The sequence below is a fragment of the Coregonus clupeaformis genome, unplaced genomic scaffold (genome assembly GCF_020615455.1).
Source record: "Coregonus clupeaformis isolate EN_2021a unplaced genomic scaffold, ASM2061545v1 scaf2410, whole genome shotgun sequence".
In the NCBI taxonomy this organism is placed as follows: Eukaryota; Metazoa; Chordata; class Actinopteri; order Salmoniformes; family Salmonidae; genus Coregonus; species Coregonus clupeaformis.
This window is the reverse complement of record NW_025535864.1, coordinates 40,246-65,109: the sequence shown is the minus strand read 5'-3', so window position 1 is coordinate 65,109 and position 24,864 is coordinate 40,246. Positions and strand designations below refer to the sequence as shown.

The 24,864-nt window shown below is 46.5% G+C and overlaps 1 long non-coding RNA gene across 1 annotated transcript; it reads right to left on the bottom strand.

Moving 5' to 3' along the window:
- Positions 1-428: 428 nt before the first annotated feature.
- On the bottom strand, positions 429-14,870 carry LOC123488630. The gene is made up of 3 exons (XR_006660213.1): positions 14,623-14,870; positions 9,371-9,409; positions 429-629 (listed from the first exon to the last, which is right to left on the bottom strand). It is a non-coding gene; the product is annotated as an uncharacterized LOC123488630 (long non-coding RNA).
- Between the last annotated feature and the right edge of the window lie 9,994 nt (positions 14,871-24,864).

Below are 24,864 nucleotides of genomic sequence, written 5' to 3'. Positions count from 1 at the left end.
CTGTATATAGCCTCCTACTGTTATTTCCCATTGACTCTGTACCGGTACCCCCCTGTATATAGCCTCCCTACTGTTATTACACATTGACTCTGTACCGGTACCCCCCTGTATATAGCCTCCCTACTGTTATTACCCATTGACTCTGTACCGGTACCCCCCTGTATATAGCCTCCCTACTGTTATTACCCATTGACTCTGCACCGGTACCCCCCTGTATATAGCCTCCCTACTGTTATTTCCCATTGACTCTGTACCGGTACCCCCTGTATATAGCCTCCCTACTGTTATTTCCCATTGACTCTGTACCGGTACCCCCTGTATATAGCCTCCCTACTGTTATTTCCCATTGACTCTGTACCGGTACCCCCCTGTATATAGCCTCCCTAAATTTGATTTGATTTGAGGCCAGGGGCGCCTGGCTGGCTACACTATGTACTGGCTCCACTATGTACTGGCTCCACTATGTACTGGCTCCACTATGTACTGGTGGAAAACACTGTGTGTGTCTGTGTGTACTCACAGGTCATAGTGTTGGTTCCATTTGGGGTCTAGAGTACTCTTCACTGTGTCTGTAGAATGACACTGTCCTGATCCATCCACCACTACCTTAGCAAATGGGTCCGGCAGCCCTACACACACACACACACACACACACACACACACACACACACACACCACAGAGAGAGAGAGGAAGACAGACAGAGAGAGAGGAGGGATCAGAGATACTTACAGAAGGAGAGAGGAAGACAGACAGAGAGGAGGGATCAGAGATACTTCCAGAAGGAGAGAGGAAGACAGACAGAGAGGAGGGATCAGAGATACTTCCAGAAGGAGAGAGGAAGACAGACAGACAGAGAGGAGGGATCAGAGATACTTCCAGAAGGAGAGAGAGGAAGACAGACAGACAGAGAGGAGGGATCAGAGATACTTACAGAAGGAGAGAGAGAAGACAGACAGAGAGAGGAGGGATCAGAGATACTTACAGAAGGAGAGAGGGAAGACAGACAGACAGAGAGGAGGGATCAGAGATACTTACAGAAGGAGAGAGGAAGACAGACAGAGAGGAGGGATCAGAGATACTTCCAGAAGGAGAGAGGAAGACAGACAGACAGAGAGGAGGGATCAGAGATACTTACAGAAGGAGAGAGGAAGACAGACAGAGAGGAGGGATCAGAGATACTTACAGAAGGAGAGAGGAAGACAGACAGACAGAGAGGAGGGATCAGAGATACTTACAGAAGGAGAGAGGAAGACAGACAGAGAGAGAGGAGGGATCAGAGATACTTACAGAAGGAGAGAGGAAGACAGACAGACAGAGAGGAGGGATCAGAGATACTTACAGAAGGAGAGAGGAAGACAGACAGAGAGAGAGAGGAGGGATCAGAGATACTTACAGAAGGAGAGAGGAAGACAGACAGAGAGGAGGGATCAGAGATACTTCCAGAAGGAGAGAGGAAGACAGACAGACAGAGAGGAGGGATCAGAGATACTTACAGAAGGAGAGAGGAAGACAGACAGAGAGGAGGGATCAGAGATACTTACAGAAGGAGAGAGGAAGACAGACAGACAGAGAGGAGGGATCAGAAATACTTACAGAAGGAGAGAGGAAGACAGACAGAGAGGAGGGATCAGAGATACTTACAGAAGGAGAGAGGAAGACAGACAGAGAGGAGGGATCAGAGATACTTACAGAAGGAGAGAGGAAGACAGACAGACAGAGAGGAGGGATCAGAGATACTTCCAGAAGGAGAGAGGAAGACAGACAGACAGAGAGGAGGGATCAGAGATACTTACAGAAGGAGAGAGGAAGACAGACAGAGAGGAGGGATCAGAGATACTTCCAGAAGGAGAGAGGAAGACAGACAGAGAGGAGGGATCAGAGATACTTCCAGAAGGAGAGAGGAAGACAGACAGACAGAGAGGAGGGATCAGAGAAACTTACAGAAGGAGAGAGAGAAGACAGACAGAGAGGGAGGGATCAGAGATACTTACAGAAGGAGAGAGGAAGACAGACAGACAGAGAGGAGGGATCAGAGATACTTACAGAAGGAGAGAGGAAGACAGACAGACAGAGAGGAGGGATCAGAGATACTTACAGAAGGAGAGAGGAAGACAGACAGACAGAGAGGAGGGATCAGAGATACTTACAGAAGGAGAGAGGAAGACAGACAGACAGAGAGGAGGGATCAGAGATACTTACAGAAGGAGAGAGGAAGACAGACAGAGAGGAGGGATCAGAGATACTTACAGAAGGAGAGAGGAAGACAGACAGAAAGAGGAGGGATCAGAGATACTTCCAGAAGGAGAGAGGAAGACAGAGAGAGAGGAGGGATCAGAGATACTTACAGAAGGAGAGAGGAAGACAGACAGAGAGGAGGGATCAGAGATACTTCCAGAAGGAGAAAGGAAGACAGACAGAGAGAGAGGAGGGATCAGAGATACTTACAGAAGGAGAGAGGAAGACAGACAGACAGAGAGGAGGGATCAGAGATACTTACAGAAGGAGAGAGGAAGACAGACAGAGAGGAGGGATCAGAGATACTTACAGAAGGAGAGAGGAAGACAGACAGAGAGGAGGGATCAGAGATACTTCCAGAAGGAGAGAGGAAGACAGACAGAGAGAGAGGAGGGATCAGAGATACTTACAGAAGGAGAGAGGAAGACAGACAGAGAGGAGGGATCAGAGATACTTCCAGAAGGAGAGAGGAAGACAGACAGAGAGAGAGGAGGGATCAGAGATACTTACAGAAGGAGAGAGGAAGACAGACAGAGAGGAGGGATCAGAGATACTTACAGAAGGAGAGAGGAAGACAGACAGACAGAGAGGAGGGATCAGAGATACTTACAGAAGGAGAGAGGAAGACAGACAGAGAGGAGGGATCAGAGATACTTACAGAAGGAGAGAGGAAGACAGACAGAGAGAGAGGAGGGATCAGAGATACTTACAGAAGGAGAGAGGAAGACAGACAGAGAGAGAGGAGGGATCAGAGATACTTCCAGAAGGAGAGAGGAAGACAGACAGACAGAGAGGAGGGATCAGAGATACTTACAGAAGGAGAGAGGAAGACAGACAGAGAGGAGGGATCAGAGATACTTCCAGAAGGAGAGAGGAAGACAGACAGACAGAGAGGAGGGATCAGAGATACTTACAGAAGGAGAGAGGAAGACAGACAGAGAGGAGGGATCAGAGATACTTACAGAAGGAGAGAGGAAGACAGAGAGAGAGGAGGGATCAGAGATACTTACAGAAGGAGAGAGGAAGACAGACAGAGAGGAGGGATCAGAGATACTTACAGAAGGAGAGAGAGGTAGACAGACAGAGAGGAGGGATCAGAGATACTTACAGAAGGAGAGAGGAAGACAGACAGAGAGGAGGGATCAGAGATACTTCCAGAAGGAGAGAGGAAGACAGACAGAGAGGAGGGATCAGAGATACTTACAGAAGGAGAGAGGAAGACAGACAGAGAGAGAGGAGGAGGATCGGAGATACTTACAGAAGGAGAGAGGAAGACAGACAGAGAGGAGGGATCAGAGATACTTACAGAAGGACAGAGGAAGACAGACAGAGAGGAGGGATCAGAGATACTTACAGAAGGAGAGAGGAAGACAGACAGACAGAGAGGAGGGATCAGAGATACTTCCAGAAGGAGAGAGGAAGACAGACAGAGAGAGAGGAGGGATCAGAGATACTTACAGAAGGAGAGAGGAAGACAGACAGAGAGAGAGGAGGGATCAGAGATACTTACAGAAGGAGAGAGGAAGACAGACAGAGAGGAGGGATCAGAGATACTTACAGAAGGAGAGAGGAAGACAGACAGACAGAGAGGAGGGATCAGAGATACTTCCAGAAGGAGAGAGGAAGACAGACAGAGAGAGAGGAGGGATCAGAGATACTTCCAGAAGGAGAGAGGAAGACAGACAGAGAGAGAGGAGGGATCAGAGATACTTACAGAAGGAGAGAGGAAGACAGACAGACAGAGAGGAGGGATCAGAGATACTTCCAGAAGGAGAGAGGAAGACAGACAGACAGAGAGGAGGGATCAGAGATACTTCCAGAAGGAGAGAGGAAGACAGACAGAGAGAGAGGAGGGATCAGAGATACTTACAGAAGGAGAGAGGAAGACAGACAGAGAGGAGGGATCAGAGATACTTCCAGAAGGAGAGAGGAAGACAGACAGAGAGGAGGGATCAGAGATACTTACAGAAGGAGAGAGGAAGACAGACAGAGAGGAGGGATCAGAGATACTTACAGAAGGAGAGAGGAAGACAGACAGAGAGAGAGGAGGGATCAGAGATACTTACAGAAGGAGAGAGAGAAGACAGACAGAGAGGAGGGATCAGAGATACTTACAGAAGGAGAGAGGAAGACAGACAGACATAGAGGAGGGATCAGAGATACTTACAGAAGGAGAGAGGAAGACAGACAGACAGAGAGGAGGGATCAGAGATACTTCCAGAAGGAGAGAGGAAGACAGACAGACAGAGAGGAGGGATCAGAGATACTTCCAGAAGGAGAGAGGAAGACAGACAGACAGAGAGGAGGGATCAGAGATACTTACAGAAGGAGAGAGGAAGACAGACAGACAGAGAGGAGGGATCAGAGATACTTACAGAAGGAGAGAGGAAGACAGACAGACAAGAGGAGGGATCAGAGATACTTACAGAAGGAGAGAGGAAGACAGACAGACAGAGAGGAGGGATCAGAGATACTTACAGAAGGAGAGAGGAAGACAGACAGACAGAGAGGAGGGATCAGAGATACTTCCAGAAGGAGAGAGGAAGACAGACAGACAGAGAGGAGGGATCAGAGATACTTACAGAAGGAGAGAGGAAGACAGACAGAGAGAGAGGAGGGATCAGAGATACTTACAGAAGGAGAGAGGAAGACAGACAGACAGAGAGGAGGGATCAGAGATACTTACAGAAGGAGAGAGGAAGACAGACAGAGAGAGAGGAGGGATCAGAGATACTTACAGAAGGAGAGAGGAAGACAGACAGAGAGGAGGGATCAGAGATACTTCCAGAAGGAGAGAGGAAGACAGACAGAGAGAGAGGAGGGATCAGAGATACTTACAGAAGGAGAGAGGAAGACAGACAGAGAGGAGGGATCAGAGATACTTACAGAAGGAGAGAGGAAGACAGACAGACAGAGAGGAGGGATCAGAGATACTTACAGAAGGAGAGAGGAAGACAGACAGACAGAGAGGAGGGATCAGAGATACTTACAGAAGGAGAGAGGAAGACAGACAGACAGAGAGGAGGGATCAGAGATACTTACAGAAGGAGAGAGGAAGACAGACAGACAGAGAGGAGGGATCAGAGATACTTCCAGAAGGAGAGAGGAAGACAGACAGACAGAGAGGAGGGATCAGAGATACTTACAGAAGGAGAGAGGAAGACAGACAGAGAGGAGGGATCAGAGATACTTACAGAAGGAGAGAGGAAGACAGAGAGAGAGGAGGGATCAGAGATACTTACAGAAGGAGAGAGGAAGACAGACAGAGAGGAGGGATCAGAGATACTTACAGAAGGAGAGAGGAAGACAGACAGAGAGAGAGGAGGGATCAGAGATACTTACAGAAGGAGAGAGGAAGACAGACAGACAGAGAGGAGGGATCAGAGATACTTACAGAAGGAGAGAGGAAGACAGACAGAGAGGAGGGATCAGAGATACTTACAGAAGGAGAGAGGGAAGACAGACAGACAGAGAGGAGGGATCAGAGATACTTACAGAAGGAGAGAGGAAGACAGACAGAGAGAGAGGAGGGATCAGAGATACTTCCAGAAGGAGAGAGGAAGACAGACAGAGAGAGAGGAGGGATCAGAGATACTTACAGAAGGAGAGAGGAAGACAGACAGAGAGAGAGGAGGGATCAGAGATACTTCCAGAAGGAGAGAGGAAGACAGACAGAGAGAGAGGAGGGATCAGAGATACTTACAGAAGGAGAGAGGAAGACAGACAGAGAGGAGGGATCAGAGATACTTACAGAAGGAGAGAGGAAGACAGACAGACAGAGAGGAGGGATCAGAGATACTTACAGAAGGAGAGAGGAAGACAGACAGACAGAGAGGAGGGATCAGAGATACTTACAGAAGGAGAGAGGAAGACAGACAGACAGAGAGGAGGGATCAGAGATACTTACAGAAGGAGAGAGGAAGACAGACAGACAGAGAGGAGGGATCAGAGATACTTACAGAAGGAGAGAGGAAGACAGACAGACAGAGAGGAGGGATCAGAGATACTTACAGAAGGAGAGAGGAAGACAGACAGAGAGGAGGGATCAGAGATACTTACAGAAGGAGAGAGGAAGACAGACAGAGAGGGAGGGATCAGAGATACTTACAGAAGGAGAGAGGAAGACAGACAGAGAGGAGGGATCAGAGATACTTACAGAAGGAGAGAGGAAGACAGACAGAGAGAGGAGGGATCAGAGATACTTACAGAAGGAGAGAGGAAGACAGACAGACAGAGAGGAGGGATCAGAGATACTTACAGAAGGAGAGAGAAAGACAGACAGAGAGGAGGGATCAGAGATACTTACAGAAGGAGAGAGGAAGACAGACAGACAGAGAGGAGGGATCAGAGATACTTCCAGAAGGAGAGAGGAAGACAGACAGAGAGAGAGGAGGAGGATCAGAGATACTTCCAGAAGGAGAGAGGAAGACAGACAGAGAGAGGAGGGATCAGAGATACTTACAGAAGGAGAGAGGGAAGACAGACAGAGAGAGGAGGGATCAGAGATACTTACAGAAGGAGAGAGGAAGACAGACAGAGAGGAGGGATCAGAGATACTTACAGAAGGAGAGAGGAAGACAGACAGAGAGAGAGGAGGGATCAGAGATACTTCCAGAAGGAGAGAGGAAGACAGACAGACAGAGAGGAGGGATCAGAGATACTTCAGAAGGAGAGAGGAAGACAGACAGAGAGAGAGGAGGGATCAGAGATACTTCCAGAAGGAGAGAGGAAGACAGACAGAGAGAGAGGAGGGATCAGAGATACTTCCAGAAGGAGAGAGGAAGACAGACAGAGAGAGAGGAGGGATCAGAGATACTTACAGAAGGAGAGAGGAAGACAGACAGAGAGGAGGGATCAGAGATACTTCCAGAAGGAGAGAGGAAGACAGACAGAGAGGAGGGATCAGAGATACTTACAGAAGGAGAGAGGAAGACAGACAGAGAGGAGGGATCAGAGATACTTACAGAAGGAGAGAGGAAGACAGACAGAGAGAGAGGAGGGATCAGAGATACTTACAGAAGGAGAGAGGGAAGACAGACAGAGAGGAGGGATCAGAGATACTTACAGAAGGAGAGAGGAAGACAGACAGAGAGGAGGGATCAGAGATACTTACAGAAGGAGAGAGAGAAGACAGACAGACAGAGAGGAGGGATCAGAGATACTTCCAGAAGGAGAGAGGAAGACAGACAGAGAGAGAGGAGGGATCAGAGATACTTACAGAAGGAGAGAGGAAGACAGACAGACAGAGAGGAGGGATCAGAGATACTTCCAGAAGGAGAGAGGAAGACAGACAGACAGAGAGGAGGGATCAGAGATACTTACAGAAGGAGAGAGGAAGACAGACAGAGAGGAGGGATCAGAGATACTTCCAGAAGGAGAGAGGAAGACAGACAGAGAGGAGGGATCAGAGATACTTACAGAAGGAGAGAGGAAGACAGACAGAGAGGAGGGATCAGAGATACTTACAGAAGGAGAGAGGAAGACAGACAGAGAGAGAGGAGGGATCAGAGATACTTACAGAAGGAGAGAGGAAAACAGACAGAGAGGAGGGATCAGAGATACTTACAGAAGGAGAGAGGAAGACAGACAGACAGAGAGGAGGGATCAGAGATACTTACAGAAGGAGAGAGGAAGACAGACAGACAGAGAGGAGGGATCAGAGATACTTCCAGAAGGAGAGAGGAAGACAGACAGACAGAGAGGAGGGATCAGAGATACTTCCAGAAGGAGAGAGGAAGACAGACAGACAGAGAGGAGGGATCAGAGATACTTCCAGAAGGAGAGAGGAAGACAGACAGACAGAGAGGAGGGATCAGAGATACTTACAGAAGGAGAGAGGAAGACAGACAGAGAGGAGGGATCAGAGATACTTACAGAAGGAGAGAGGAAGACAGACAGACAGAGAGGAGGGATCAGAGATACTTCCAGAAGGAGAGAGGAAGACAGACAGACAGAGAGGAGGGATCAGAGATACTTACAGAAGGAGAGAGGAAGACAGACAGACAGAGAGGAGGGATCAGAGATACTTACAGAAGGAGAGAGGAAGACAGACAGACAGAGAGGAGGGATCAGAGATACTTACAGAAGGAGAGAGGAAGACAGACAGACAGAGAGGAGGGATCAGAGATACTTCCAGAAGGAGAGAGGAAGACAGACAGAGAGGAGGGATCAGAGATACTTACAGAAGGAGAGAGGAAGACAGACAGAGAGGAGGGATCAGAGATACTTACAGAAGGAGAGAGGAAGACAGACAGACAGAGAGGAGGGATCAGAGATACTTACAGAAGGAGAGAGGAAGACAGACAGACAGAGAGGAGGGATCAGAGATACTTACAGAAGGAGAGAGGAAGACAGACAGACAGAGAGGAGGGATCAGAGATACTTACAGAAGGAGAGAGGAAGACAGACAGACAGAGAGGAGGGATCAGAGATACTTACAGAAGGAGAGAGGAAGACAGACAGACAGAGAGGAGGGATCAGAGATACTTACAGAAGGAGAGAGAGACAGACAGACAGAGAGGAGGGATCAGAGATACTTACAGAAGGAGAGAGGAAGACAGACAGAGAGGAGGGATCAGAGATACTTACAGAAGGAGAGAGAGGAAGACAGACAGACAGAGAGAGAGGGATCAGAGATACTTCCAGAAGGAGAGAGGAAGACAGACAGAGAGGAGGGATCAGAGATACTTACAGAAGGAGAGAGGAAGACAGACAGAGAGAGAGGGATCAGAGATACTTACAGAAGGAGAGAGAGGAAGACAGACAGAGAGGAGGAATCAGAGATACCTACAGAAGGAGAGAGGAAGACTGACAGAGAGGAGGGATCAGAGATACTTACAGAAGGAGAGAGGAAGACAGACAGACAGAGAGGAGGGATCAGAGATACTTACAGAAGGAGAGAGGAAGACAGACAGAGAGGAGGGATCAGAGATACTTACAGAAGGAGAGAGGAAGACAGACAGAGAGGAGGGATCAGAGATACTTACAGAAGGAGAGAGGAAGACAGACAGAGAGGAGGGATCAGAGATACTTACAGAAGGAGAGAGGAAGACAGACAGAGAGAGAGGAGGGATCAGAGATACTTACAGAAGGAGAGAGGAAGACAGACAGAGAGGAGGGATCAGAGATACTTACGGAAGAAGTCTTTCTTTGCAAGGTTCTTGGCACATAATACTAAAAACACAGAACAGACAACTGTCAGTCAACCAAACAGATGTCACTACAGACAGCCTGACAGCCAATAGTGATTAGGCTGCTGTAAGCCAGCCAACGAATGACTGGACGGACCTCTCTCTCTACCTCCCTCCCTCTCCACCTCCCTACTTCCCTCTTTCCCCACCTCTCTCTCTCTCTCTCTCTCTCTCTCTTCCCCTCTTCTCTCTCTCTCTCTCTCCTCTCTCCCTCCCCCCCTCTCCCTCCCTCCACCTCCCTCCCCCACCTCCCTCCCTCCACCTCACCCCACCTCACCTCTCTCCACCTCCCTCTCTCCTCCCCCCTCCCTCTATCCACCCATCTCTCCACCTCAAATCAAATCAAATCAAATTTTATTGGTCACATGCTCGAATACAACAGGTGCAGACATTGCAGTGAAATGCTTACTTACAGCCCTTAACCAACAGTGCATTTATTTTAAACAAAAAAAGTAAGAATAAAACAACAACAACAAAAAGTGTTGAGAAAAAAAGAGCAGAAGTAAAATAAAGTGACAGTAGGGAGGCTATATATACAGTAAAATAAAGTGACAGTAGGGAGGCTATATATACAGTAAAATAAAGTGACAGTAGGGAGGCTATATATACAGTAAAATAAAGTGACAGTAGGGAGGCTATATATACAGTAAAATAAAGTGACAGTAGGGAGGCTATATATACAGTAAAATAAAGTGACAGTAGGAGGCTATATATACAGTAAAATAAAGTGACAGTAGGGAGGCTATATATACAGTAAAATAAAGTGACAGTAGGGAGGCTATATATACAGTAAAATAAAGTGACAGTAGGGAGGCTATATATACAGTAAAATAAAGTGACAGTAGGGAGGTTATATATACAGTAAAATAAAGTGACAGTAGGGAGGCTATATATACAGTAAAATAAAGTGACAGTAGGGAGGCTATATATACAGTAAAATAAAGTGACAGTAGGGAGGCTATATATCAGTAAAATAAAGTGACAGTAGGGAGGCTATATATACAGTAAAATAAAGTGACAGTAGGGAGGCTATATATACAGTAAAATAAAGTGACAGTAGGGAGGCTATATATACAGTAAAATAAAGTGACAGTAGGGGAGGCTATATATACAGTAAAATAAAGTGACAGTAGGGAGGCTATATATACAGTAAAATAAAGTGACAGTAGGGAGGCTATATATACAGTAAAATAAAGTGACAGTAGGGAGGCTATATATACAGTAAAATAAAGTGACAGTAGGGAGGCTATATATACAGCGAAATAAAGTGACAGTAGGGAGGCTATATATACGGTAAAATAAAGTGATGGTAGGGGAGGCTATTATACAGTAAAATAAAGTGTGACAGTAGGAGGAGGCAGATATACAGTAAAAGACAAAGCGAAGGTGGTGTGCTGGACATATACAGTAAAATAAAAGTGAGAGCAGGGAGGCTATAAGTACGTAAAATAAAGTGACAGTAGGGAGGCTATATATACAGTAAAATAAAGTGACAGTAGGGAGGCTATATATACAGTAAAATAAAGTGACAGTAGGGAGGCTATATATACAGGGGGGTACCGTTGCATAGTCAATGTGCGGGGGCACCGGCTAGTTGAGGTAGTTGAGGTAATATGTACATGTGGGTAGAGTTACCTCTCTCTCTCCACCTCACCTCTCTCTCTCCACCTCACCTCTCTCTCTCCACCTCACCTCTCTCTTCACCACCCCTCTCTCTCCACCTCACCTCTCTCTCTCCACCTCACCTCTCTCTCTCCACCTCACCTCTCTCTCCACCTCACCTCTCTCTCTCCCACCCTCTCTCTCCACCTCCTCTCTCTCTCACCTCACCTCCCTCTCTCTCCACCCTCCCTCTCTCTCCACCTCACCTCTCTCTCTCCACCTCACCTCTCTCTCTCTCCACCTCCCTCCCTCTCTCTCCACCTCACCTCTCTCTCTCCACCTCACCTCTCTCTCTCCACCTCACCTCTCTCTCTCCACCTCACCTCTCTCTCTCACCACCCTCCCTCTCTCTCCACCTCACCTCTCTCTCCACCTCACCTCTCTCTCTCCACCTCCCTCTCTCTCTCCACCTCACCTCTCTCTCTCCACCTCACCTCTCTCTCTCACCACCCTCCCTCTCTCTCCACCTCACCTCTCTCTCTCCCCACCTCACCTCTCTCTCCTCCACCTCCCTCTCTCTCCACCTCACCTCTCTCTCCACCACCCTCCCTCTCTCTCCACCTCACCTCTCTCTCTCCACCTCCCTCCCTCTCTCTCCACCTCACCTCTCTCTCTCCACCTCACCTCTCTCTCCACCACCCTCCCTCTCTCTCCACCTCACCTCTCTCTCTCTCCACCTCCCCTCTCTCTCTCACCCACCTCTCTCTCTCACCACCCTCCCTCTCTCTCCACCTCACCTCTCTCTCTTCACCACCCTCCCTCTCTCCACCTCACCTCTCTCTCCACCTCACCCTCTCTCTCCACCTCACCTCTCTCTCTCTCCACCTCACCTCTCTCTCTCACCTCACCTCCCTCTCTCCACCTCACCTCTCTCTCTTCACCACCCTCCCTCTCTCTCCACCTCACCTCTCTCTCTCCACCTCACCTCTCTCTCTCCACCTCACCTCTCTCTCTCCACCTCACCTCTCTCTCTCCACCTTCCCTCTCTCTCTCCACCTCTCTTCACCACCCTCCCTCTCCACCTCACCTCTCTCTCTCCACCTCACCTCTCTCTCTCCACCTCCCTCCCTCTCTCTCCACCTCACCTCTCTCTCTCCACCTCACCTCTCTCTCTCTCCACCCTCCTCTCTCTCTCCACCTCCCTCTCTCTCCACCTCCCCTCTCTCTCCACCTCCCTCTCTCTCTCCACCTCACCTCTCTCTCTCCACCTCCCTCCCTCTCTCTCCACCTCACCTCTCTCTTCACCACCCTCCCTCTCTCTCCACCTCTCTCTCTTCACCACCCTCCCTCTCTCTCCACCTCACCTCTCTCTCTCCACCTCACCTCTCTCTCTCCACCACCCTCCCTCTCTCTCCACCTCACCTCTCTCTCTCTTCACCACCCTCCCTCTCTCTCCACCTCTCTCTCTTCACCACCCTCCCTCTCTCTCCACCTCTCTCTCTTCACCACCCTCCCTCTCTCTCCACCTCACCTCTCTCTCTTCACCACCCTCCCTCTCTCTCTCCACCTCTCTCTCTCCACCCTCCCTCTCTCTCCACCTCACCTCCCTCTCTCTCCACCTCACCTCTCTCTCTCTCCACCTCACCTCTCTCTCTCCACCTCTCTCTCTTCACCACCCTCCCTCTCTCTCCACCTCACCTCTCTCTCTCCACCTCACCTCTCTCCCACCTCTCTCTCTCCACCCACCCCTCCCACCTCACCTCTCTCTCTCCACCTCACCTCCCTCTCTCTCCACCTCACCTCTCTCTCTCCACCACCCTCCCTCTCTCTCTCCACCTCTCTCTCTTCACCACCCTCCCTCTCTCTCCACCTCACCTCTCTCTTCACCACCCTCCCTCTCTATCCACCTCACCTCCCTCCCTCTCTCTCTTCACCTCCCTCCCTCACCACATCTCTCTCTCTCTCCCCACAGCATCTATCCTATGTACGTGTGTGTAGGGTATTTGTGTGTGTAGGGTATTTGTGTGTTTATTTCCGTGTGTGTGTGGTGACCTGGGCTCATTGAGAGGATTAAATGGCATCTTGCTCTCTCGCCAAGTTATCCTTACTCATTGTGTATTTATTCCTTGCATTTTTATTTTTCAATTTTTCTCTCTGCATTGTTGGTAAGGGTTAAGTAAGCGTTTCACTGTTAGTCTACACCTGTTGTTTACAAAGCATGTAACAAATAAATGTTGATTTTGATTTGACACTCACAGCTGGAACAATGGCTGTTACTGTAGTAGTTAATGGTAATCATGCAGGCTGGCTGGGTCTCTATTCACATGGAGATGAGTGATGTCTTTCTGCAGTCTGGACTGAGCCTAGTGCACTGGTTCACACAGCAACAGTGTGTGTGTGTGTGTGTGTGTGTGTGTGTGTGAATGTGTGTGTGTGTGTGTGTGTGTGTGAATGTGTGTGTGTGCGCAATCTAATAAATGTGTGCCAACACTCTGGGTGTGACATGCTTGCTAAACACACCCAGCAGATGAATTATCTGGCTAACTAACGTTACTGGCTAACTACTAGCTAGCCAACTATGAAACAAATTATCTAGCTAGCTTGCTAGCCAACGTTATTGAGTATACATTAGTCAATTTAGTTTAGCTGCTTAGTTTGCTCTTAGAAACCATGCCAACTAGCTGCTTTGAGATCCGTTAGCTAGCTAGCTACCTACTAGCCACATCTCTAAACGCTAGCTGGTTAGCCAAGTTAGATAGCTAGTTAGGTACTGTAGCTACCGAGTCAGTTGTAGGGGAATTAGTTAGTTAGTTAGTATAGATCCTGGATAGTCTAGAAAGGACTATGGCTAGGTCTAGCTAGGCCACCGTGTCAGATGGTCACGGATCGATAGTCGACTAAACAGTTGTTGCTGTTGTTGGCCGTCGGATTGGCATTCAGGTCATGGCTAACCTACTAACTACCGTTAGTTAGCAAGCAGAACACCTTGGACATTGCTGTTGCAGCCACTAACTAGCTTGTTAATCAGGTGAATATTAGACGCCTGCTATCTAAATTGCTAGGTAACGTTAATGTTTCCACGAGCTAGCTATCCTCAGCCGTTTGGTTGTTTAGTTATTTTAACTAGCTAACTAATAAGAGTTAGTCCCCGGCCTAGCTAACGCGTTACCTACTGTACCTAGCTGTTTAGTTATTTTAACTAGCTAACTAATAAGAGTTAGTCCCCGGCCTAGCTAACGCGTTACCTACTGTACCTAGCTGTTTAGTTATTTTAACTAGCTAACTAATAAGAGTTAGTCCCCGGCCTAGCAACGCGTTACCTACTGTACCTAGCTGTTTATATTTTAACTCTAACTAATAAGAGTTAGTCGCCTAGCTAACGCGTTACCTACTGGACCTAGCTGTTTGTAAATAGAACAACCGGATGTTTGGGCGAACACTGTCCAGTTTAGCTAGCTAGCGCCATGACAGGCTAGTAAATGTAGCTAGCTGGCAGTACTCCGTCCGGCGAATTTATCCGTTACAGGGTTTAATCCCGGCAAACAACATAAACCGTAAACGCTTTCACCGCGTTTTAGTTAGCTAGCTAGCTACCTGTCAGCCGGATTTTGATGCTGGACCCGTTCCTTCGAGACCCAGGACCCGACATCACAACGGAAGAACAGTTGCTGTAAAATCCGTTTTTTGGGGTCGCTCCAACACACCAAGTCGACACTCCTCTTGAGGATAGTTCTCTAGGTTGTCAGAATATGTGGCTTGTGTCGGCCTTCCTCAGGGGGAAATGTGTATTATTTCCTGGCGAAGTCCCCCGTCCCGACCGAGCCGCAACACACAGACGGACATTTTCGGTGGCTCTGGACCATAGAATTAGAATACTAGAATGGGCATGCACCTTCTTATGATTGTCCAAAGGTCAGCCATGTTGGTCAGGGAGTGGTCAGCCATGTTGGTCAGGGAGTGGTCAACCATGGTTTGCCAGTGCAGTGATAAGATATTGTGTAAAATAATGAATGTAAATAATTTATCTACATTTACATTTACGTCATTTAGCAGACGCTCTTATCCAGAGTGACTTACAAAGAACCTATCTGCACTGTATGTGTGTTAGCTATATTATTAATATTATTATTAGCTAGCTAGCCAGACAGTTTTAGAGCAATGCTTCCACTATTTATTTTAATTAAATGCCAAAATGCCAATATTCCATTCAAACAATGCAGTCAATCCACCACAGCCAACAAACAAAAATTGACATTTATAATAATAATAATAATAATAATTTATGGTCTGTTTACACATATGTTAGTATAAAGAAAATGTGTATAAAACCCATAAACTGTATTTCTAATTATGTAAGGTATAATTAATGAGGGGCTATGCATTCTATGGAAAATTAACAATGTGGAAGGTACTGTATCTTCCATGACATGCTAGTGGAGTGGAACTAACCTTCCATGGAGTTGCATTGTTTTCGAGAGAACGCATAGAGTCCCGAGTTGATTACCCCTTTTATACCGTGGCTATAATTTAACACAGAAATGTGTTCATTTGTCTTTAGAAATGTGTTCAACATCCACTGAAGTAGATAGCAAGTTTGCTAGATAGCTACAATAGTTGCCTTACATTTACATTTACGTCATTTAGCAGACGCTCTTATCCAGAGCGACTTACAGTTAGTGAATACATATTTTTTTTTATTTTATTTTTTTATACTGGCCCCCCGTGGGAATCGAACCCACAACCCTGGCGTTGCAAACGCCATGCTCTATCAACTGAGCTACATCCCTGCCGGCCATTCCCTCCCCTACCCTGGACGACGCTGGGCCAATTGTGCGCCGCCCATGAGTCTCCCGGTCGCGGCCGGCGGCGACAGAGCCTGGATTCGAACCAGGATCTCTAGTGGCACAGTTAGCACTGCGATGCAGTGCCTTAGACCACTGCGCCACTCAGGAGGTTTGGTAACCAAACAAACATACATGCTAGTTTAGCTAACCAAAACCATCAGTCGTAGCATGCTATTATGAAAATCGAAAATTCAACAATGCCAATAATGTTTTCAATTCAACGTTTGCTTTCAAAAGCAGCTCAAACAAAGAACATGTAAAAATGTTACTGTGCTGATATACCGTCCGTTATAGGTTAATTAAGCAATAATGCACGAGGGGTTGTGGTATATGGCCAATATACCACGGCTAAGGGCTGTTCTTATGCACAACGCAACGCGGAGTGCCTGGATACAGCCCTTAGCTGTGGTATGTTGGCCATATACCACAAACCCCCGAGGTGCCTTATTTCTATTATAAACTGGTTACCAACGTAATTAGAGCATTAAAAATAAATGTTTTGTCATACACGTGGTAACCTCGGCAGCCAGCCAATCAGCATTCAGGGCTCGAACCACAGAGGTTATAAAGGGAAATAATGCACGCTCTAGAATGCTGTTCAAGCCACTCAGAAATTAGTATTCAACAATGCCATGGTATAAATTACAATATTTTAGGTTGACAATAATTATATTACACAATTTCTGATATATCACATGCCTTTTATTTTAATACATAAGAAAATCAGGATTATACCTCTGCCATAATTCCAATTAGAATGGTTTGAATTTCTCCCTGACCAATATGGCTGCAATTTTCACCCCATTCTGGAACTTTGCCGGTTTATGACAAACCCCTCTAGTAATTTAATAGGATCTCTATGCTCTGGACTGGCTCAAACAGGCATGTCCTGAAGTTACATGGCAAATACTTGCTTGGGTCTGGAAACGTAGGCGTGCTCGGGAATCGGACTGTTTAGGATAAATGTTTTTTTTTTTTTAAGTGTGAACCGCAAGGAGAGAGAGCGAGATAGGAAGGAAGGAGAGGGTAAAGGAGAAAGAGATAGCGATACAGAGAGAGAGACAGAGAGAGAGAGAGAGAGACAGAGAGAAGGAAAGGAAGGAAGGAGAGGGTAAAGGAGAGAGAGAGAGAGAGAGAGACAGAGAGAGAGACAGAGAGAGAGAGAGAAGGAAAGGAAGGAAGGAGAGGGTAAAGGAGAACGAGAGAGAGAGCAAGAGAGAGAGAGAGAGAGAGAGAGAGAGGAAGGAGAGAGAGAGAGAGGAAGGAAGGAGAGGGGGAAGGAGAGAGAGAGCAAGAGAGAGGAAGGAGAGAGAGAGAGGAAGGCGAGAGAGAGAGAGAAGGAAAGGAAGGAAGGAGAGGGTAAAGGAGAGAGAGAGAGAAATGATGGAAGAGAGGGTAAAGGAGAGAGGGGGTTAGGTTGCATGGATTAGTTTAGGAGTTTTAGCTGCTTTGTTTTAGTTGCAGTGTTCATTAGTGTGATTAGCTGTGGAACAAAGGAGTCTCTCATAATGCTGGTTACTGCACAAACTAAATTAACACACACAAGCCCATACCTTTGGCATTAGGTTGTTTTTGGTATAGATTGGGCACATAGGGTTTAGGGGGAAGTGAATGCATTAGTTGTGTGTTTGTGTGTTTAACGCTGTCAGCACTCCACGGGGGTAGTGGTACCTCAGTCTCTGTCTCTCAAGAACCACACACGTCTCTCCAGTGTATATTTGTATTTTGTATTTATTAGGGAACCCCATTAGTTCCTGCCAAGGTATCAGCTACTCTTCCTAGGGTCCAAACATATTAAAGCACTTACTTTACATATAAAACTAAATATAAAACAGTACATCATATAACATTATTACACCGCTACATATCTACAATACAAAATGTGTAATACCACCATACAACAATATCACAATGTGTGCGTATGCATGTGTCTGTACCTGTGTGTGTGTCTCTTCATAGTCACCCGTTGTTCCAAAAGGTGTATTTTTACCTGTTTATTAAATCTGATTCTACTGCTGTCATATCTGGCCTCTCTCTGTCTCACTGCCAAGTACGGCTGCTGGGGGCGTGTGTGATTCTCAGAGGGTGTGCGAGAGAGAGAGCGAGAGAGAGTAATGGATTCTCTCTGTGTGTGTGTCTCTTTCTAAAGGCCGATTGGCCCAGTGGGACCAGCAGAGTTTGTTCCATATCCCAGTTTGTTGTCCCCACTTGCTTCAAGATGTGAAGGTAACTGAACTAAATGACTAATCGCCCCATAGCACTCACTTCTGTAATCATGAAGTGCTTTGAGAGGCTAATTAAAAGGACCATAAGATGGTGTTGAACGCTGAGCTGTAGTCAATGAACAGCATTCTCACATAGGTGTTCCTCTTGTCCAGGTGGGAAAGGGCATTGTGGATGGAGCGCAATAGAGATTGTGTCATCTGTGGATCTGTTTGGGGGGGGTATGCGAATTGGAGTGGGTCCAGGGTGTCTGGGATGATGTGTGTTGATGCGAGCCATGACCAGTCATTCAAAGCATTTCATGGCTACAGCTTTGAGTATTACCGGGGGTTAATTTAGGCAGGTTACATTGGCGTTCTTGGGCACAGGGACTATGGCGGTCTGCTTGAAACACGTAGGTATTAGAGACTGTAATCCGTGATAGTAATCCGTGATAGTTTGCAAAGCCCTGCCACGTCCGACGCGCATCAAAGCCGGGGTAGTCGGATTGGATCTTAGTTCTGTGTTGATACTGTTTGACGGTTCATCGGAGGTTGTAGCAGGATTAGGACTAGCCTTTTAGCTCAGTGCGGATGTTGCCTGTAGTCCATGGCTTCTGGTTGGGATATGTACGTACGGTCACTCTGGGGACGACGTTGTCGATTAACTTATTGATGAAGCCGGTGACTGATGTGGTAAACTCCTCAATGTCATCGGATGAATCCTGGATCATTTTCCAGTCTGTGCTAGCGAAACAGTCCTGTAGCTTAGCCTCCGCTTCATCGGACCACTTCCGTATTGAGCACGTCACTGGTACTTCCTGTTTGAGTTTTTGCTTGTAAGCAGGAATCAGGAGGATATAGTTATAGTCAGATTTGCCAAATGGAGGGCGAGGGAGAGCTTTATATGTGTTTCTGTGTGTGGAGTAAAGGTGGTCTAGAGTTTTTTCGCCTCTAATTGCACAGGTGACATGCTGATAGAAATGAGGTACAGTGAGGGAAAAAACTATTTGATCCCCTGCTGATTTTGTACGTTTGCCCACTGACAAAGAAATGATCAGTCTTTTATTTTAATGGTAGGTTTATTTGAACAGTGAGAGACAGAATAACAACAAAAAAATCCAGAAAAACGCATGTCAAAAATGTAATAAATTGATTTGCATTTTAATGAGGGAAATAAATATTTGACCCCCTCTCAATCAGAAAGATTTCTGGCTCCCAGATGTCTTTTATACAGGTAACGAGCTGTTGCCCTGTTGGCGGTAGGTGCAGTTGATTCAGAAGCCCTGTTGGCGGTAGGTGCAGTTGACTCAGAAGCCCTGTTGGCGGTAGGTGCAGTTGATTCAGAAGCCCTGTTGGCGGTAGGTGCAGTTGATTCAGAAGCCGTGTTGGCGGTAGGTGCAGTTGATTCAGAAGCCCTGTTGGCGGTAGGTGCAGTGGATTCAGAAGCCCTGTTGGCGGTAGGTGCACTTGATTCAGAAGCCCTGTTGGCGGTAGGTGCAGTTGATTCAGAAGCCCTGTTGGTGGTAGGTGCAGTTGATTCAGAAGCCCTGTTGGCGGTAGGTGCAGTTGATTCAGAAGCCCTGTTGGCGGTAGGTGCAGTTGATTCAGAAGCCCTGTTGGCGGTAGGTGCAGTTGATTCAGAAGCCCTGTTGGCGGTAGGTGCAGTTGATTCAGAAGCCCTGTTGGCGGTAGGTGCAGTTGATTCAGAAGCCCTGTTGGCGGTAGGTGCAGTTGATTCAGAAGCCCTGTTGGCGGTAGGTGCACTTGATTCAGAAGCCCTACGCAGTGAAACCGTGACTACCTGGCTAAACTTGATCCGCAGGGGTCTGGGACAAGGTGGAACGCCCAGTGAAATCAGGCCAGGGGTCCACAGCTGCAGTCGGAACGGCGGCTCGACCAGGGGCTCAGGTCCTCCGGGAGGGGAGCCACTGAGAGAACACGTTACACCAGGGCCCATATTCACAGAGCGTCCAACGCTGCTTTTTCACTGTAACATCAGTGTTCCACTAGTGTATACACCCTTATGTTATACTAGGGACATGGTGTTTCCATACAACCTCTGCTTTGTGAGGTGTTAAAGGTCACAGTTAGCCATTGTTATGTAAATTCCAGCTAAAAAGTACCATCGGCACGGCTTTGGCCCCAAGTGAGAGTAGGGCCGGAGCCATGGCCCAGTGAGAGCAGGGCCGGAGCCAAGGCCCAGTGAGAGCAGGGCCGGAGCCACGGCCCAGTGAGTGCGGGACCGGAGCCACGGCCCAGTAAGACACGGGTGCCGGCCCGCGTAGATGGAAACAGAAAAGTATTGGGTAAAACACTGGGGGTAAATCCTGTATGGAAATACGCCACAAGAGTAGGAGTGCTGATCTCAGGTCAGGTCCCACCAGTCAATATCATCTGATTCATTAGGATCTAAAACAAGAGTAGGAGTGCTGATCTCAGGTCAGGTCCCACCAGTCAATATCATCTGATTCATTAGGATCTAAAAGTCCAAACTGGTCCTAGATCAGCACCTACTCTTAAGACGCTTTGTGAATACGGGTCCAGATAAGGCAAGCCGACCCTAGCCCCCCCCCCGGCACATCAACTATTAATAATAAATAATATAATATGCCATTTAGCAGACGCTTTGTGAATACGGGTCCAGATAAGACAAGCTGACCCTAGCCCCCCCCCCGGCACATCAACTATTAATAATAAATAATATAATATGCCATTTAGCAGACGCTTTGTGAATACGGGTCCAGATAAGACAAGCCGACCCTAGCCCCCCCCCCGGCACATCAACTATTAATAAATAATATAATATGCCATTTAGCAGACGCTTTGTGAATACGGGTCCAGATAAGACAAGCCACCCTAGCCGCACATCAACTATTAATAATAAATAATATAATATGCCATTTAGCAGACGCTTTGTGAATACGGGTCCAGATAAGACAAGCCGACCCTAGCCCCCGGACATCAACTATTAATAATAAATAATATAATATGCCATTTAGCAGACGCTTTTGAATACGGGTCCAGATAAGACAAGCCGACCCTAGCCCCCCGCACATCAACTATTAATAATAAATAATATAATATGCCATTTAGCAGACGCTTTGTGAATACGGGTCCAGATAAGACAAGCCGACCCTAGCCCCCCGCACATCAACTATTAATAATAAATAATATAATATGCCATTTAGCAGACGCTTTGTGAATACGGGTCCAGATAAGACAAGCCGACCCTAGCCCCCCGGCACATCAACTATTAATAATAAATAATATAATATGCCATTTAGCAGACGCTTTGTGAATACGGGTCCAGATAAGACAAGCTGACCCTAGCCCCCCCGGCACATCAACTATTAATAATAAATAATATAATATGCCATTTAGCAGACGCTTTGTGAATACGGGTCCAGATAAGACAAGCCGACCCTAGCCCCCCCCCCGGCACATCAACTATTAATAATAAATAATATAATATGCCATTTAGCAGACGCTTTGTGAATACGGGTCCAGATAAGACAAGCTGACCCTTAGCCCCCCGGCACATCAACTATTAATAAATAATATAATATGCCATTTAGCAGACGCTTTGTGAATACGGGTCCAGATAAGACAAGCTGACCCTAGCCCCCCCGGCACATCAACTATAATAATAAATAATATAATATGCCATTTAGCAGACGCTTTGTGAATACGGGTCCAGATAAGACAAGCCGACCCTAGCCCCCGGCACATCAACTATTAATAATAAATAATATAATATGCCATTTAGCAGACGCTTTGTGAATACGGGTCCAGAGAAGACAAGCTGACCCTAGCCCCCGGCACATCAACTATTAATAATAAATAATATAATATGCCATTTAGCAGACGCTTTGTGAATACGGGTCCAGATAAGACAAGCTGACCCTAGCCCCCCCCGGCACATCAACTATTAATAATAAATAATATAATATGCCATTTAGCAGACGCTTTGTGAATACGGGTCCAGATAAGACAAGCTGACCCTAGCCCCCCGCACATCAACTATTAATAATAAATAATATAATATGCCATTTAGCAGACGCTTTGTGAATACGGGTCCAGATAAGACAAGCTGACCCTAGCCCCCCGGCACATCAACTATTAATAATAAATAATATAATATGCCATTTAGCAGACGCTTTGTGAATACGGGTCCAGATAAGACAAGCTGACCCTAGCCCCCCGGCACATCAACTATTAATAATAAATAATATAATATGCCATTTAGCAGACGCTTTGTGAATACGGGTCCAGATAAGACAAGCTGACCCTAGCCCCCCCCGGCACATCAACTATTAATAATAAATAATATAATATGCCATTTAGCAGACGCTTTGTGAATACGGGTCCAGATAAGACAAGCTGACCCTAGCCCCCCCCGGCACATCAACTATTAATAATAAATAATATAATATGCCATTTAGCAGACGCTTTGTGAATACGGGTCCAGATAAGACAAGCTGACCCTAGCCCCCGGCACATCAACTACTAATAATAAATAATATAATATGCCATTTAGCAGACGCTTGTGAATACGGGTCCAGATAAGACAAGCTGACCCTAGCCCCCCGGCACATCAACTATTAATAATAAATAATATAATATGCCATTTAGCAGACGCTTGAGAACACGGGCCCAGATAAGATAAGCTGACCCTACCCCCCGGCACATCAACTATTAATAATAAATAATATAATATGCCATTTAGCAGACGTTGGAATACGGGAACCAGTACAAGCCGACCCTAGTCCCCCCCGCACACATCAACTATTAATAATAAATAATATAATATGCCATTTAGCAGACGCTTTGTGAATACGGGTCCAGATAAGACAAGCTGACCCTAGCCCCCGGCACATCAACTATTAATAATAAATAATATAATATGCCATTTAGCAGACGCTTTGTGAATACGGGTCCAGATAAGACAAGCTGACCCTAGCCCCCCCCGGCACATCAACTATTAATAATAAATAATATAATATGCCATTTAGCAGACGCTTTTGTGAATACGGGTCCAGATAAGACAAGCTGACCCTAGCCCCCCCCGGCACATCAACTATTAATAATAAATAATATAATATGCCATTTAGCAGACGCTTTGTGAATACGGGTCCAGATAAGACAAGCTGACCCTAGCCCCCGGCACATCAACTATTAATAATAAATAATATAATATGCCATTTAGCAGACGCTTTGTGAATACGGGTCCAGATAAGACAAGCTGACCCTAGCTCCCGCCGCACATCAACTATTAATAATAAATAATATAATATGCCATTTAGCAGACGCTTTGTGAATACGGGTCCAGATAAGACAAGCTGACCCTAGCCCCCCCGCACATCAACTATTATAATAAATAATATAATATGCCATTTAGCAGACGCTTTGTGAATACGGGTCCAGATAAGACAAGCTGACCTAGCCCCCGCACATCAACTATTAATAATAAATAATATAATATGCCATTTAGCAGAGCTTTGTGAATACGGGTCCAGATAAGACAAGCTGACCCTAGCCCCCCCCGGCACATCAACTATTAATAATAAATAATATAATATGCCATTTAGCAGACGCTTTGTGAATACGGGTCCAGATAAGACAAGCTGACCCTAGCCCCCGGCACATCAACTATTAATAATAATAATATAATATGCCATTTAGCAGACGCTTTGTGAATACGGGTCCAGATAAGACAAGCTGACTAGCTCCCCCGCAACATCAACTATTCACATACAAATAATATAATATGCCATTTAGCAGACGTAATACTGCCGGGTCCAGATAAGCAAGCTGACCCTAGCCCCCGGCACATCAACTATTAATAATAATATAATATGCCATTTAGCAGACGCTTTGTGAATACGGGTCCAGATAAGACAAGCTGACCCTAGCCCCCCCCCCGGCACATCAACTATTGCAGAATAATTACTGGGGACTGAGACAGGAGGGGTTGGGCAAGGCAGAGGGGGGTACCTAGTCAGTAGACATTGTGGCCCCGTCCAATGGCACCCCTGGACAGGGCCACTCAGGAAGGAGCTTACCCAACCACTCGGAGGCTAGCAGAGGTGTGCTTAGCAGATCTGAAAGAGGATTCAGTATTCTTCATGCTGACGATTTGTACATTTTTTACATTTTACATTTTAGTCATTTAGCAGACGCTCTTATCCAGAGCGACTTACAGTTAGTGAGTGCATACATTTTCATACAACTTGAGACCGACAGCAATACAGTCCAAATATATTAAAAGATCATATGGAATGTAACACAGATGCAGATAACGTGCATGTGGTGGTTTCAAATAATAATGTTACTACAGGGTAGCCATCTCCGTCCGAGCTTTTCCTGGAAATGTCTATCTGATAGTGTAGCTAGCTAGCCGATGCTGTTCTAGCTAGCTCACCCAAAGCAGGCTGTAGGGACAGCGGTAGCTTAGCTTGAGGCTGTCCGGGAGATAGCTTCACTCGCTGCAGTTAAAACGACCACAGACTCTGGCATATAGAGTAAAAAACAGGTTTCCGGTATGTACAGGAATCCACAGATCTTCAGGTAAGTAACTTCAGGTAAATAGTACAGGAATCCACAGATCTTCAGGTAAGTAACTTCAGGTAAATAGTACAGGAATCCACAGATCTTCAGGTAAGTAACTTCAGGTAAATAGTACAGGAATCCACAGATCTTCAGGTAAGTAACTTCAGGTAAATAGTACAGGAATCCACAGATCTTCAGGTAAGTAACTTCAGGTAAATAGGGATAACAATAATGAGAAC